Genomic DNA, 16,345 nt, shown 5'->3' with positions numbered 1-16,345 from the left:
TCGGGGATTGCGTTGTTTTAACGCCTTCGTAATGCGCCAAATAAACAATCCGGAATGAATTATGAATAAACAAAGCGGTTTTTCGCAACAATTCATTCTAATTGGCTTTTATGGGCCAACAGGCCGATTAAATTTCGTCTTAAACCGGTGATTTTTTGTCATAATGCACAAAGCAAAGTTTATAATCCGGTCCTCCCATTTAATTTTCGCACCGAAACTCTCAAACACCCCGACAACTCGTGTACGGCTTCATCTTTGAGAAACAGAAAACAAGAAATATTGCCAAACTTAACACAGGGGTAACTTGACACTGATACCCTACACGTACTAAGTTGTAATTCGGTGATATTTACAAACAAAATGTGCCTCGCAACTTATAATTAACTTATTTCGTTTCTCCCTTGCCTACGCAATGAATTTAGACAAAAACAGAACGTTGCGAGCTTCCATTGTGAGGGCTTCATCACTAATAACTAAAAGTTGGCAAACTGTACGATTAATTCGAAAAATGTCGTAATGTGGCTTTTATTACCTTTAACTTACTTCGGCGCGTCAAGGTTAGCATATCGTCTAGGTTGAAGGTAAACCTCTTCATCTGTTGTCTGAAAAACGAAAAAATGTTGTTAGAAAAATGTGAAAACCAGAATTCATTAAGACATTAATTTTTCACACAGCGGTCATGCAGATGCGTAGGCAAACAACCAGTAGGTGATAGAAAGCGATTGTTGACACAAGGAAGTGGTACAATTTTTATGTGTTTGAACTAAATATATAATTTTTAACTTAAATATCTCGTTCGATGTAAATTCACGTCTTGTATATTTAAATAAGTCGTACGAACTCCCACATTTGTACAAACACGTCGATTTGAGCGTGTGTATGTACCTGCCCGTGGAGTTAAATAAACAGAGCCAAATTCGCTAAAACCTGGGTCAAGTGTGATGCAGGATGACGTTTCAATCACCAGAAAGTGCACTTGCGAAGAGGAAATTAGGCAATTACATAGAATATTGTTCGTTAAAATGTTTGCAAAAGTTGGATGTGCTCTAAGTATAAATTTGCATGTATATGAAGTATGCTTGTGCATTTTGACATAAGTTGAGCCCAACTTGTTATTCAAAACATCAGAGTTGGATTAATTCTAGCTTTGTGCAAAAACAAAGCGTATTTTCAAAATTGGTTCAAGTTTTTTGTTGCGAGTAGTATGAAAGCTCAGTTAAATGAATATTCTTGGTGACTTGAGTTAAAGCTAACACTGATAAAATTCCACTTCATTAGTACCATGTCTGCTTCAATTATCGTTCAGACTCAGTGAGCGTATGAGAAGATGGATCGATAATGTGTTTTAAAAGTTGGTGTTTTAAAACCAACTAAAAATCGTGGGTAATTAATTTAAGTGAATTTATTGGCCGCATAAACGCCACTAGAACAATAATTCACGTATGAAAAAATAGTTCATAAAAGCTGCGAATGACATGACACTACATATATAATCACATAACAGCGCAAAACAAAGCGGCCGAAAAGAAAGCTTTCCTTCCCTTTGACACACAATAGCTTTTAACAAGATCCTTTGTTTTGGAAATTCTTTTAGATGCTTTTTACCTTGTCTTTATTGTTTCCGAATTTATAAAGCATTGTGTGAAAAATTCTAATTAGGTTACGGAAATTCGTGAAGAGTCAATTGTGGAGTTAAGTAACGTAAATACGAATCTATTAGTAGCACATGCTAGAGCCGACTAATTAATTATTATGTTCGACACCGGAAACATTTCGCGTCTGTTTTCGGAAGTTGTATTTCGGGAACAATTCACGGTTTAAAATAACAGAGCCAGCAAACCGGATGTATTAATCAATAATGTAAACAGTTTGTTTAATTACAAGGATGCACCAGGGCGAAAAAATTCAACCACTGCACGGTGCCGAAACTGAGGGGGTTTTGAATTTCACACCCCTTCCAGACAAAACGGGAAGTAGACAAGAATAAACAAACTGACAGCATGTGTTGGCAGCAATAATCGAAGGAAGCAGCAAAATCTACCAGTAAATCTCTTAGCTTAACTCGACCGGACAAGCAACCGAATAAGACATGTAAACAAGGGGGAAAAATTAACGCGAGATGACACGAGATAACTGGAAAAATGCACAAAGGCAGATTAAACCCCGGTGTATTTTCACGAGGCAGATAATTATTTGAGGTGGATCTATTAAATTATAGTCCTGAAAGCAGCGATAAAAACTTTGAAAGTGATCCATTTGTATGCGAACGAAATGCACAGCCACACTCTAATTTGATTATGCTTTGATGTATACAACTTTAGCAAAGACTTTTATTTCAGCGTAAAAAATCCAATTATGAGGATACAATTCCAGTTTTGCTTGCGTTCGCTTAATTCACATTTAACCAGAGCCGAAATTATGAAAATGGCGTGTTATTGGCTGCATTGGGGTGCAGGCGAAAAAGGGCTTTCTTCGAGATTACTCCCCGAGTATAATAATAAACCATGTAGAACAACTGGATTTCGCTGTAACACGAACAGAGAGATGCCATTTACAAAATTAACTTCCAAGGGAATGTCACTAGATAAACTGTTGAATTGCAAAACGTAAAAATAAATGTTCTTTCACAGTTTAGTGATATCGTCGCAGGAGAGGATTTTTCCCGGCCCTGATACATGCCTAATAAATAAAAATATCAAGCGAGTCTCGAAACGAGAAAAGGAAAAATAAGCCGCTACGAAAGAACATGTGGAATTGAATTTGTTCATCGCCAAATTACTGGTATTCAATTTTACCCCAATTTCTCTTTCAGTCGAACACAAATTGCTTTCCAGATACGTTTGCCACATCTTCAAAATTTCGCGCTTTGTATAAATATTTCAGGTGTTTAACCGCGACGCCCCAACGGCCCCAAATTTAATTGACTCGACTCAAACTCCACCGAAATCGGGATTAAATAATATTTCAAGGTTGTTTTTCATAATCCATTTACTCGCGAATCGATACGGGTTTGTTAGCATTTTCCGGCAGAAATTCGCCGATTAGGTTTAGGGAACAGCGAGACAAAAAGATATATCTTTCCATTTTTGCAATTTTATGGACCGTGAAATATCACGATTAAAATCGAACACCTGCCACACAATAACTACAATGACGTTATTCGCGCAGCGACGTGAGATTGTTTTAATTTTATGTCGGGGGAGAAATAAGACGCCGTTTGCAATAATATCCTTTTATTTTCTGCACAACAGGAATAATCGTAACTTTTTATTCCAACAGTCAAATGAATAAAAACGTGCTTAAGACCAAGTTGAGCTTATTTTACATACACAAGACCAATTTGCAAGTAAAAGTAAACACGTTAGACTGGCATAAAAAATCGGTCATTTTAGTTATTGTAACATAAAAAGCTCCACCAAATGTATGACGACGATTTGTCAACATTTGCCGACTTGGAGCAAGTGCCAAATGGGTGCCACTAGCTTACAACTTATGAAAATACATAACTCAAAAGCTGTGGTCAGACGCAAGTCCCACTTCTTTCTTCAAACACCGCTTCATTAGAGAAACGAGGAAAACGTGGATAATTATCTCTTTATTTTTTAACAAGTTCTACCGAAACTACACACCATTAGTTCCGACGAAATTAGCATGATTAGCAGTGTTTACACAGTTTTATGAATGAACGGGAAAAATTACGCCGTCACTTTTAATTAAAATAAAAAGTTCCTTCCTCCATCTCCCTTAAATATTTGTCCTGAATAAAGTACAACACAGTGCAATTCATTTAACTCTCGTCTTGTATTAAATTGTGAACTCGAAAAGGTTATCTTTGAAGTGTCACTATCGAACAAGTCCCATACATAACAATGTAACTCAGTTGTCTTCCGAGCTAAAACCGATAGATCAAATAATATCTCCTTCCGAGAAATTCACAATTTTATTGACATTCTTCGTAATGAAAATCTCGCCAGAGTCGGTAAACAAACTAACAGAATTAGTTGTTTTTCCCCTAAAACCGCGTTTCATTTCCTTAAAAATCCCGATCGAGGACTAATTTTCGTTTCGATTTTCTTTGTTGGGAATTAGACGGAAATTACATCGCACCTGCTGTTTAGGCCCCATAAATACCACCTCCACATTCTTGCGTGCCGCTTTCGTATAATTCTAAGGCTTTTTCACGCTAATGCCTCCACACGAATCTTCCAAAACGTAACTTTTGATTTGTTGGAGAAAAATCGAGCTGCCGCTACACCCGGTATTATCGACAAGGTTTACGAGAGGAGATGCAAATTTATTGCAAAGAGAAATTCCAAGGGTGTTAGAGAGATCCATGCTTGTCTTCGGGAAGAAGGGTGAAAAACGGCCACGCAAATGTTTATATTATTTAAATCACGAGCTTTCGGCGCGGAATGGGGGCCGGGTTTCATAATTATTTCATTAATTAGCCGTGACATGGTTTGTAATTTATGCAAAATTTTGTCACTAAGCTCACATCAAACATACATAATTACTCATTCAATTAATGTTATTAATGGCGGAATTAGATTATGTATGCTAGATCAGACAATGGAGGGCCATTTTTCCCACTGAATCTGGTGTCACTTCACCAGCTGTATGACATAAATCTGGTTTTTGTCCGGGAAAAATGCGATTTGCTTGAGGTTGGGTGGCCGTTTGGGCCTTGTAAATCAAAAGTGGGTAATTATCGTGTCAAGCAATTATGTTATCAAGTTATCAAAAGGGAAAAAAGCGTTTTTCTTCGGTTGGTTAATCTCTAGGAAATCTTTCTTGTAACATTAGACGTTCTTCATGCATCCCGGAGCTGAACATATGTCGGTGGGCTGGAAATTGTTGAGATTTCCGTTAAAACGTGGGCGGACTTGCAGCACTAAATTGGGTTCTAAATGACACGAAATTCATTGAAGAAGTGAAGTGCAGCCTTGGATGCATTGAATCTATAATTTTATTAAACTTTGCGATAACGATTTAATGAAGTAAATTACTAACAATGAAAAGCACAGTTAGGTGAACTTTGTTCTTTATTTCCCCATAAGCGGTATTTAATTTTTTGTACAATGAGCGGATAGAGGTGGACCCTGCTGTTACTCCACCTGATTAAAGAGGTTTATTACGGCCATTACAGCTACATCAACCTACACTGTCCCATAAATTTACCCAGCCTTCCAATCGAAAACTTTCATCACTGTAGGGTGAAAAAGTCGCCTTTTCCTCACTCTTTCCAGTGAGAAAAAGCCCGCTTTCGTCCCATTAAAACTTTGTGTTTGGGTCAAGTCGTAGTAAGTTTTATTTATGGTGGTACATTATAGCGGAATAAGTGCTCTTTTATGGCCGTTTATTTCTGTTGCGATGAAAAACGTATCTTTCAATTAAGGCGCATGTCCGCTGAAAGAACAGACACGTTAAAGCCAGATCGTACACGTGTCTCATATTTCATAAGATAAGTCTGTACCTAAGGAGCTTTCGAAAATCTCTGCGGAACGGCGAAAAACCCGGATCTCTTCGAACGAAATTCAATCTAAAACACTCGCTTAAATATGTGTCTTGGTTTTAATTTAGCTGATTGAGGTGAAATTCGGATCGAAGTGAGGCACTCGACTCGCTGCAAATATTTCACGATATTCCCTTTGATTGAAACACATTGTGCGGCAGACTTATTTCCTGCAGCGTGTTTTATCTACGAACAATTGTTCGGATCAAGTCAGACTATTTCATTATTTATGTGTATTGTGTCCCGGCTTGAATTCATTATTTTAAAAGCACGTGAGGATTTTTACAACTTTGCGCAAATCGATTATAATTAGGGCCATATTTTTCGCCAACAACAATTGTGACTGAAAAAGCCCTAAATGGCGACCCGCCTCGCTATCAAATGGCTCGTAAAAAGAATATACCGCAACAAGAAACATTAAAAACTTTCGAGCTGCCACTGACGAGTGCCGAGTCTCAGACACCTCTAAATATTCCGTGTAGTTGCAATCTGCTAAAAACATTTCAAAATGAACCTACACGACAAAGTCTCTGTGATCATACATGCAGAAAGAACATCCCACATGTGCAATATTGCCTCTGCAATAATATTGTATGAGGGCTTGTTTAAATAAAGCAACGAAAGGAGTTATTTCTCCAATAAATCAAAATTGGAACGAAATGTTTGAAGCTCCGACGAAGGCTTTTATAAAACACAAACTTGGAAACACAATTAGAAAAAATATTTCCCTCAACACTAAAACGAGAGTCTAATTACGAGATTTATTCTTTTTCACAATTACAAGACCCAACTCTTTGTCTCTGGTTTAAACATAATCCATTTTTATTAAACATTTCAGTCCCGATTGAAGACTGAATATTTCTATTGATTTAAGCAGCTCACCGTCCTATTTTCATTTTCCGTTTTGCAAACAGCGAACTTGTGAAAATATTTACCTGCTCTACTTTTTAATCTTATAAACACCTACCTGCAATTTTCCGCGTTCCCATCTATTTAATTTAGTAATTTCCTTCAGGTAAAGTTTGTCTTGCAATATGCGGGACTTAATTTCCGTTTTTTTGAACACACCGAAAAATTCAATCGGCATTTCGCGCAAGTCTTTTGTAGTTAGTGATTGTTGAGTTCTTTCGCTTTAGCAACACCTCTAAAACCACTTGAAACTAAGACCTTTTGTTTCTTTGTATAGTCTCTTTTTGTTCTCGCACTTGTAGCAAGTGAAAAAATCCGACTCCTCGGACGTATTTCATCGAATCGATCTGCGGAAATCCAGGGATTTGGTGGTAATTAATACCGCTCCATCAAATTTCCTTAAGAAAATCCGCTCTAACCCTTGATTGTAATTGGCGAGGATTGTGCATATGGTGTGCTCATCTCGCGATCGATCCTCGTGATTGTGTGCTGTTTCTATTTGCATAGGTGGTGGTTAAGTGGCCGCCAATGCAGGTGATGTCAATAAGTTGCAGCGTGTCGTTGACCCGCAGGAATTATGGATGATAAAAGTTGTATAGCTTTGCAGCTTGTTTAGTTATTTATATTTCCGATACAACGAACAACATGCAACTGGCTCCGGCTGTAATAATTTAGCCCAACGTCTTTAATACAGATTCTGGAGTTCGTGATCCATAAATTTCCGCTCCTAATCTAGCGCTCGGCCAGTAAATAATGTGAGGATAACATTTCGTCTGAACGGTGTTAGCATAACGATGTTTTCTTTCCACGAACGGCTCAAAGCTATGACACTTCACAAGAATTCAAAGAAAATACTTCAGAGGGATCAGCTAAATACCGAAAAGCATTAGAAACGAGATCAATACCACGGTGAAAATTTTGACAAAATTGCACGCCCGAGGCCGGACTGGTGTCCATCAGGCTATTTTTACGCGTAATTCAATCTCGGAGCGAAAAGACGAAATAATAAATTTGTCAGCCTGTGACACAAAGTATTAGTTACAAGTGGATTGGAAAATTCTTCGCACGCACGATGAAACTGGACTGATATTTTCACGGAAACTCCATCGCTAAATATACACACAAGCTGTTTTTCTTTCGATCGGTCCTCGAACACTTACATAACTTTACTAAAGAGATTTATTCAGGGAGTGTATTTGCAGGTAAGAATTTAACGGCCTTTTGTGTTGCCTTCCCACAATTCAATTCAGAGTTAGTTATTCAAAACAACTAGTTAGAAATTTTCATTAGTGCCGCAGGTAACGATCCTTAATGCAATAATGAATACAAAATAACTCGGCAAGACTCCCGAATCCCCCACAAAAAGGAAAACCGTTTAAAACAGAGATTTTTATACCGTGTTTTATCTCTGAAAGTATTGGGATTTTAACGAAAACAATTTATTTAAATTAATTAAAACCTCGTAAAACTCTTTATAAAAATTAAATTAAATTTATTGCGGTGCGAGTGCGAGTGACAGGCGCAGTAATCAAATAATTATGCCCTCGAATAGGAAATAAATTATTGGAACTACTTCCAGGTTTTCCATTTCCATAATTAAATCACGAACCGGTCTTGACTTGTCCAGGTTTCGCCCTAGTTCAAACAAAACCGGTTCCATTCATAAAATTAGGCTTTCGATAAAACGATTCGAACGGGCGACATAAATTTCATTGTTTGAAATTATGTCAAACGATAAAATCGCTCTGAATGGCACACATTGTTCATCCTTGGCGTTTGCAGTTCGTAAACAAACAACAATTAAAATATATTCCGGTTGTAAACAAACTTTGATAAACCTGGTTTAGGTCATTCGATTTGGTTCTATTTAAAGCGATGTGTCAGGAAAAAAATCATGTGCGATCACCAAGGCTGCGAGCTTAATAGTGTTTTATTGTCACAGCTGAAAAGACAATATTGAACGCCGGTATCGACGAGACAAGCTCCGCATTGAAATTTTCTACAAAGAGTGGAGCAGGTTAACACAATGCTCCATAACTGAATATGCAATTGCAATAAATAGAAACGGACAATGGCACACCGTTCGTCTTTTGCACTGAAATAATACATGGCGGAATTTAGCTTCCGGCGTGTCTCCATTATAGGAGGATTCGTACCTGAAATACCCCATATTATATTCAGGTGGATATTTGCATTTACCAAATGTTCAGATTTGAATTTCAAACTTAAACACCTCGGAGTTCATTCATTACAAAAATAAGCTCGCCGGTGCTGCCATTGAGGTATTGGCTCGGTGGTCAGACACAAATACCCGCATCATCTTTGTCTGATAGAGATCTTGGTTTAATTAATCGAATGTCAGGATTATTAGAGACACGTAAAAGAACTTGCTTGACATGATAATACTCTTGTCTGAATTTCTTCCGGAAAAGATATTGCTTTCAGTTTAATAAAACAAGAAATGTTTCAACTTCGGAAAGAAAATTGAAAAATGAGAAACCATCTTTTTTTAAATCATAGTATATATTAAACTGAACTTTTTACATGTTTACTTAAGCAATGCCGACTCTTCTTCCAATTACACCCTGAAATCTGAAGCGTTTTGCTAAATACAGCCAACTAATCCTGTATCACTTTTATGCTAATGTTACATTCCACTTAAATAAAATGTAAGCCAAGTCTGTAAAATATTCTTATGGTAAAGTAGAAATAAGGTAGTGATAAGGAACGCCTCGCGATAAACGGCGCCTTTCCCGATTCATGTGTTGAGTAACACTTAGGTCAACAGATAAAATTAAAAATATTTGCTCCGTGGTGCTCGGCTATTTTTTGTCTACTAAACCAGAAAATTCCCAAGCGCAAATGTATTCCCTGCCTCCCTGAAGTCACTTAAAACTCAATTTACAGTCAACCACGTTATTCAACAATATTGCCGCAAGATTGAAATAGATTTTTCACTTATGGATCATTTGTTTCGATAAAACCTGGGAGTAACAAGTTTAGACCAGTCACATATTCCAACCGGTCTTGACTTGAAATGTGTTTGAAAACCGTATCCTCAAGCCACCTCATTGTCAGCGTAAACTTGGAATTTTGTTGGGTTAAATTCAATATTTCGCTTGCATAAACACAGGTTTATGAGGATGAGAAGATTAGTATATAAATGAAGGAAATTTGCATAAAAAGCTTATAATTATTTATAATTTTCGGGCTAAATATACACTTGGACAGCAAAAATTTCAAAGGCAAATTTTATTTATGTAAGTAAACTCTTATCTTATTACACCCCGGCCTGGTGAAAGCTATCGAATAAATATAAAAGCAAACAGAAATATAATTAAACTGTGTACACGTGAAAAATGGGAAATTTAAATTCGACAGTTTAATTACCCTCATGATTAAAAAATAATATGTAAACACGTCGATAATCGGAATTTATTTTCGAAAATCACCAATTTGAAGAGCAGCACATCTCGTAAGACTTTTTTACGATATTTTTACGGCACCATTCGGCGGCCCCTCGTATTTACCCATAATTTATGAAGAGATAAGGACAAGGTGCCAGATAATACAAATTTAGGATCCTGTTACACCTTACATGACATTAAAAACTGAAATAGGGAAAAATATTTATAAAAGTCGCCTTGGCGGCCCGAAATCAGGAAGTCATCAAAATTTCGTTAAATTTTTCATTTTGTAATGAGTCGAAAGTTCACGAAGCACAATTAAGTTTACAGTCGTGCTTGAAATAACTTGGTCGTAGGCTAGGTAAATGACGTATTGTGCTGTCTCCATGCAATACAGGACTACACAAATAAGCAGCAAATAATTGCAAATCATATCTAGGTTTAATTAGAATTATTTCATCACTGCAATGCAATGTCATCATAATTGTGGCTACATTTTGTGATATAATAATACTTGGATAATGTCACATTCCATGTGAGTGCAGTCACAAGTCAGATTCTTTTATTGCAGGTCTAATAATAGGTCAGCTATATACAAATATAAATATTTTTCAGCATGATAACTTTAGCTTATCTGGAAACCCGCTTTGATGTTTTCGCAGATTACAATTATGGCGTTTTTTCGTTTGATGTCTTGTAATCATTTAAATCAAAAAGCTTTTACGCTCTTCTGATCCACCAAGAGGCTTCAATAATTTACAAATGCGTTAACCATTTTCCATAATTTGGGCGGAAAACCTCCGTGGATTCCAGGAATTGCGAATTTGTTATTAGATAGCAATGATCCATTTTTATCACTTATTACAAGATAAGAGGCCTTTTCGAATGTTTAAACTCTTGTATTGACTAGTATAACTTATCACTGTTTGCAAACTGAAACAGAAGTGATAGAACCCAAACGAATTCAATGTAGTTCTACCAAAAATAAAAGCTGCAACATTTAATCAATCTGATCTGCCTTTCGTCTAGCACTTCCAATTTTTCTGACCTAAGATATTTCAAAAGTAATGCATTATCAAAAGATTACTTATCAGATAAACAATTACTAAGAAATGTTAAAAATGGTTCAAATTTTTGTATAAACTATGTATACTTATTTTTGAAAAATATATTTTCAAAATGCAAATTGCTTGGTATTTTTTAAATTAATTACATAATTTACTTATACTTATTTTTTGTTGAAGTTATATGCATTTGTGATTTTCAAACTGCAAACATTTTAATATAGGTATTCAGCTTAAGGATTCATTGTCCTAATTTTTGAGTATGGAAAAAAAGACTGGACTATTTTAAAAATTTTTGTCAAGTAAATTATATTCTATGTATTAAGAATAGTATATTATATTTTCAGTGATATATTTTTAAAAGAAATCATTATATGTGAGTGAGATACTTCTCACGAGCTTAATAATGGCATTTCACTCACGTGTGATATACGAAATTTTTTTTGGGAAAACAATAATAGGATTTTCCTAATAAGGGTTTTTAACTAAATAAACTGAAGGCAAGCGGATATTTGATTTATTTGTTAGATTCTTGTATCCTCATAAAACTTGGAAATTGTATTGTATATTATTTTTTTAAGATAATAATTAAATAATTCTTTTTGGGCATACTTTTTTTTGCTTTTTTATATTGATTTTTTTCTCTTTAAATGATTTTTTTAAAGAGTTTGCGATATTTTTTCTTATTCTTCGACCTGCTCTTGCAATGGTCGTCTCGTCCCATTGACCACTTCCCAAGAAGAAGGAGACTCGAGACAAAGCGCGAAGAACTTGCATTGCAACCCACTTGGGGTCAAAAATCTTGAATGCTTGTTTACAAAACTCGTCGTAATAACCCAAAAGTGAACCCGAACATCGCTTTCCATCCATCCAAAACTTCCATCCATTAATTAAAGTTATTTTAACGAAGCTCGCTACTTTCCATGGGGACCTATGCCGTCAGCACGCGTAGGCAACACACCCATGGAAAGGTAAACCACCTGGTGATAAAATAAAATTATTACGGCTTACTTCTAACAGTTGGACATAATCCGACAATTAAGAAATATCCTAAATGTTAATGAACACAAACACAAACAACCGGAGTTTTCTGCACGCACCACACGAGTTCGCGAACACACTTCGTGCAACATTCAGAATGAACGCCGCTCACGAAACTGACTGGCGGCCAATAATAATGCAGCGACCAGCAGACGGCTGTTGGACGAAAATACACGATGCTGAACGAACGAGGCACGTCTAGGAATGCACACCTTTTACCTGGTAGATGACAAATAATGGAAGAGGATACCATGGCTGGAAGAGGGTCGAGGGGCCCGATTCGATGGTGAAATGCCGACAGTGCACCATTGCACCGGTTAATGACTCCGAAAGGACAGACCGAACGCCGCTTAAGGCCGGGCTGCGCCTCCACCAAAACGAAACACCCTATACACTGTAACCAAGTTCAATTTTCTTTTCGAAAACGTGCTTGATTTTAAATATCCAGGGTTGAACGGAAATATAGAAAAACTAAACTATTTGTTCAAATTTATGACCTAAAAGATTGTAGTCGCACTCTTGCTAGCCGGCCCGGTTGGTATAGGGGTATCATTCTTTTTAGTCGTGACTGTACCTACCACCCAATTTAAGTACCTCACTAAGAGTGATGTTATAAACTTTGATTTAAGGTATCAATTTAAATAGCGCAAACTTCGTTTGCATTTTTGCATTTTTTGACGAATTTGTATACACTAAAGTAAAGATTGTATATCTCAGAAACTATAAACATTTGGATAAGGCAAGTGAAGTTATTTTGACTTCTTTTAAACTCTATTATTCCCCCTTATAAATATTTGCACAACTGTCAAATTCACACTGCAGGTATTAGCAAGCGATGCACCTGCACAGTATACAAAATTTTTAAATTACGATCGTAGATAAGATAGTATTTCTTTTGTTTGATAACAATTTTTTTCGTTTTTAACATTTTTTTGAATTATTTTTTGAAAAAAAAACTAAATAAGGTCCGAGAAAATTATAGGAAACCAAACACTGAGCGTAGACAATTTTTCAATCTCCGATTAAACATAAACCGACACAAAGCTGATAATTTGTTGAAAATAATGTAAATAACTCAACTAGGCACTAATCAGGTCGCAAAGTTAAATATTATAATTCAATATTTGTGACAAAGTTGATAATAATTGAATGTTAATTTTAAGTGATGTAAAATATGGGATGTATTTGCATAAACTGAAAATTGTCATGAGTTCGTGCATGTGATTTAATCCATAAATCATATTAATTATAAATCAACTTAACAAAAATGTTGCAATCAATAACTGAACCGAAGCAAAGGTATTTTGAAATATTTTGTCATAAACTTTTACAGTTTCTCAACTGTGTAATATCAATATCTGGATGTTAGTATATCGACTAAAATATTTTTCATTTTTTAAATTTTATTTGGTTTGTTTATCGTGTGACTGACTATACGTGACTCAGAAATATTTTAGTTTATTATTGAATAAAAAAATACATTTTAAACATTATCCAAACATTAATGTGTACACTTCATTAGCATTGAGTTAAATAAATATTGGCAATCTGATTGTTAGTTGTACATTATTGTATATAATTTCCAATTCACCTAAATTCTTTAAAAAAAAGAGTAAATAAGTAGAGGTTTTTTTTATTTTTCACTTCTTTTAAGTATGGTTTTAAATACAGTAGTTTTGTCTTGGTTGTAGCTCTATAAAAATCCCGAAAGTAGATGTTTTCAGTTGGAGTGTTTATCATCCGCTGTCAAACAAATGCGATAAACATTTAATATCGTGGAAATTTGTAGAATTTCAATTTAGTCCGTGGAATATATGCAGTACATACAAATCGTTTGGGCGATACGTGAGCATAGCGAAGTTTTTAGTAGTGTAGGTAATAAATTATTGTTATTTGGATGACAGGTCCCGAATGAAAATCATCTATATGTTTCGAAAAGAAAATATCAGAATAAAATGTATAGAATGCGAATTTCATTTGCTTTGATAAATCAATATGTCGATATCCTGTTTTATACTTTCTTTCAATACACGTATATGGCTTTATTAGCTGAATGTCAGTTCAATGTTTTCATAGCCTTTGAAACAATGTAATCAATGGCGAGTGTTAATGCCAGCCGACGTCTCTTTAGAGAAGATAATACACGACTCTGATATTTATCTTGTTTCACACCTCCGCTAGGAAAATTTCCCCAAACAAAAATGGCGCTAATAATTTTTTAGTCAATATTGCTGCTCTCTCAAGCGGCTGCGTATGTTTTCGTTCTGTGGAAAGCAAATAGACTGAAAAGGTTTCATTTGGGTTTATTAGGTTTCATAACTCATTCATTTGCCTCCCATGGAACAAACACAGAATACACAATGTTGACAATAACTCGCGATTATGGGTTTCTTGTTAGGCCACTTAATTAAATTTTACCATTTCCCAAGAAAATAAATTATTTATTTTCCCCGACCAAATGGCACCACAAAATGCAAAAAAAATTCAGTTGCATTTCGTCCCGACTGAACCAATGAATACGAGAGTAATTTGCTAATAACACACAAAGGAATAACCATTTGTGCTGCTCAAATATTAAATAAAAAATTCTAGATCCGTTACAATTCTCTATTTACGGTCCGATTTCATCCCTTGACAAAAACTTTCCCATTACCCGTTGTAACGTCGATTTCATTCATAACACAGATAAACTCACTTTGATAAAATTATTAGTTTGTCTGCCACAAAACTGTGTATATGCAGTTGCCTACAATAATGTGACTGTAACCAGATGCTATTTCTCTATTTCATTACATCTAAAGATATATTTACGTTTAAAGTTATGTTACACTTTTACGTTCACGTTCTTGAGGAAACTCAGGTTGACAAAAGGTTTTTCTACCTTTATCAGGGACCTTAAGTTTGCAATTTGGTGCCTTTATGTACTTATGCTGCATTATTTTCTTATTTCTGCCGTTTTTAAATATCTCCGCTTTACGTTTACCTCTATGTGTTCTCTCAATTTCTTATTTTTGCTTGTGTGTAGTTTCACTTACCTTGTCTACACTTTTTTTCATAGAAAAATTTTCACCCTGATCCGGGCTCGAACGCCCGACCTCCCCCGTCGTAAGTGGCGCTTATACCACTGGGCCACCGGGCCCCAGGTACTGACCGTCTTTTGCAGATATTTTAACACAAACTTTTTAAATAAATCAACATTACAAACTATATAATTGTAATAATTTACCTAAAACGCAATTACATTCCGTTCAAAAGTCTGCAAATTAGCTCGAGAAAACATTTAACTCAGTTAACTAAAAATTTTTAGAGATTAAATATTTTCATTTATTTTTTTATAATTCAAAGAGTAAGACATCTAAGGATTCAACGTTAAAATTTGAAGTTATGTTTCACCTTTACGTTCATCTCTTTTTCTCTCAAAACAAAAAGTACGTTTACAATTTGGCACCTTTACGTACTTTTACATTTTTGCTGCATTATTTTCTTATTTCTCTCAGTTTTATGCTCCGTTTTACTTTTATACGTCTCTGTGTTCTCTCAATCTCTTATTTTTGTTCTCGTGTTAATTCACTTACCTTTTCTACAATTTTTTTCTTAGAAAAATTGTTGCTCTGATCCGGGTTCGAACACCCGACCTCCCCCGTCGTAAGTGGCGCTTATACCACTGGGCCACCGCGGGCCCCAGGTGGTGACCGTCTTTTGCAGATATTTTAACACAAACTTTTTAAATAAATCAACATTACAAACTATATAATTGCAATAATTCACCTAAAACGCAATTACATTCCGTTCAAAAGTCTGCGAATTAGCTCGAGAAAACATTTAACTCAGTTCACTAAAAATTTTTAGAGATTAAATATTTTCGTTTATTTTTCTATAACTCAAAGAGTAAGACATCTAAGGATTCAACGTTAAAATTTGAAGTTATGTTTCACCTTTACGTTCATCTCTTTTTCTCTCAAAACAAAAAGTACGTTTACAATTTGGCACCTTTACGTACTTTTACATTTTTGCTGCATTATTTTCTTATTTCTCTCAGTTTTATGCTCCGTTTTACTTTTATACGTCTCTGTGTTCTCTCAATCTCTTATTTTTGTTCTCGTGTTAATTCACTTACCTTTTCTACAATTTTTTTCTTAGAAAAATTGTTGCTCTGATCCGGGTTCGAACACCCGACCTCCCCCGTCGTAAGTGGCGCTTATACCACTGGGCCACCGCGGGCCCCAGGTGGTGACCGTCTTTTGCAGATATTTTAACACAAACTTTTTAAATAAATCAACATTACAAACTATATAATTGCAATAATTCACCTAAAACGCAATTACATTCCGTTCAAAAGTCTGCGAATTAGCTCGAGAAAACATTTAACTCAGTTCACTAAAAATTTTTAGAGATTAAATATTTTCGTTTAT

General features: G+C 35.5%; 1 protein-coding gene across 11 annotated transcripts in view; it reads right to left on the bottom strand.

Moving 5' to 3' along the window:
• The window catches only part of kug (kugelei), an 84,421-nt gene extending 72,341 nt beyond the window's left edge, over nucleotides 1-12,080 (bottom strand). For 7 of the 11 annotated variants that reach the window (XM_015985055.2, XM_015985057.2, XM_015985060.2 and 4 more), the window contains exons 1-2: nucleotides 11,904-12,079; nucleotides 533-602 (exon numbers count right to left, since the gene is read on the bottom strand). The gene's annotated coding sequence lies outside the window, so the exon portion shown is untranslated. Of the gene's footprint in view, nucleotides 1-532; nucleotides 603-11,903 lie in introns of all 11 variants that reach the window. The other 4 variants (XR_010333861.1, XR_010333860.1, XM_015985056.2 and 1 more) reach the window with 3 other exon arrangements.
• Between the last annotated feature and the right edge of the window lie 4,265 nt (nucleotides 12,081-16,345).

Source organism: Tribolium castaneum, chromosome 4, assembly GCF_031307605.1.
Source record: "Tribolium castaneum strain GA2 chromosome 4, icTriCast1.1, whole genome shotgun sequence".
In the NCBI taxonomy this organism is placed as follows: domain Eukaryota; kingdom Metazoa; phylum Arthropoda; class Insecta; order Coleoptera; family Tenebrionidae; genus Tribolium; species Tribolium castaneum.
This window is presented reverse-complemented; position numbering and strand designations above follow the sequence as displayed.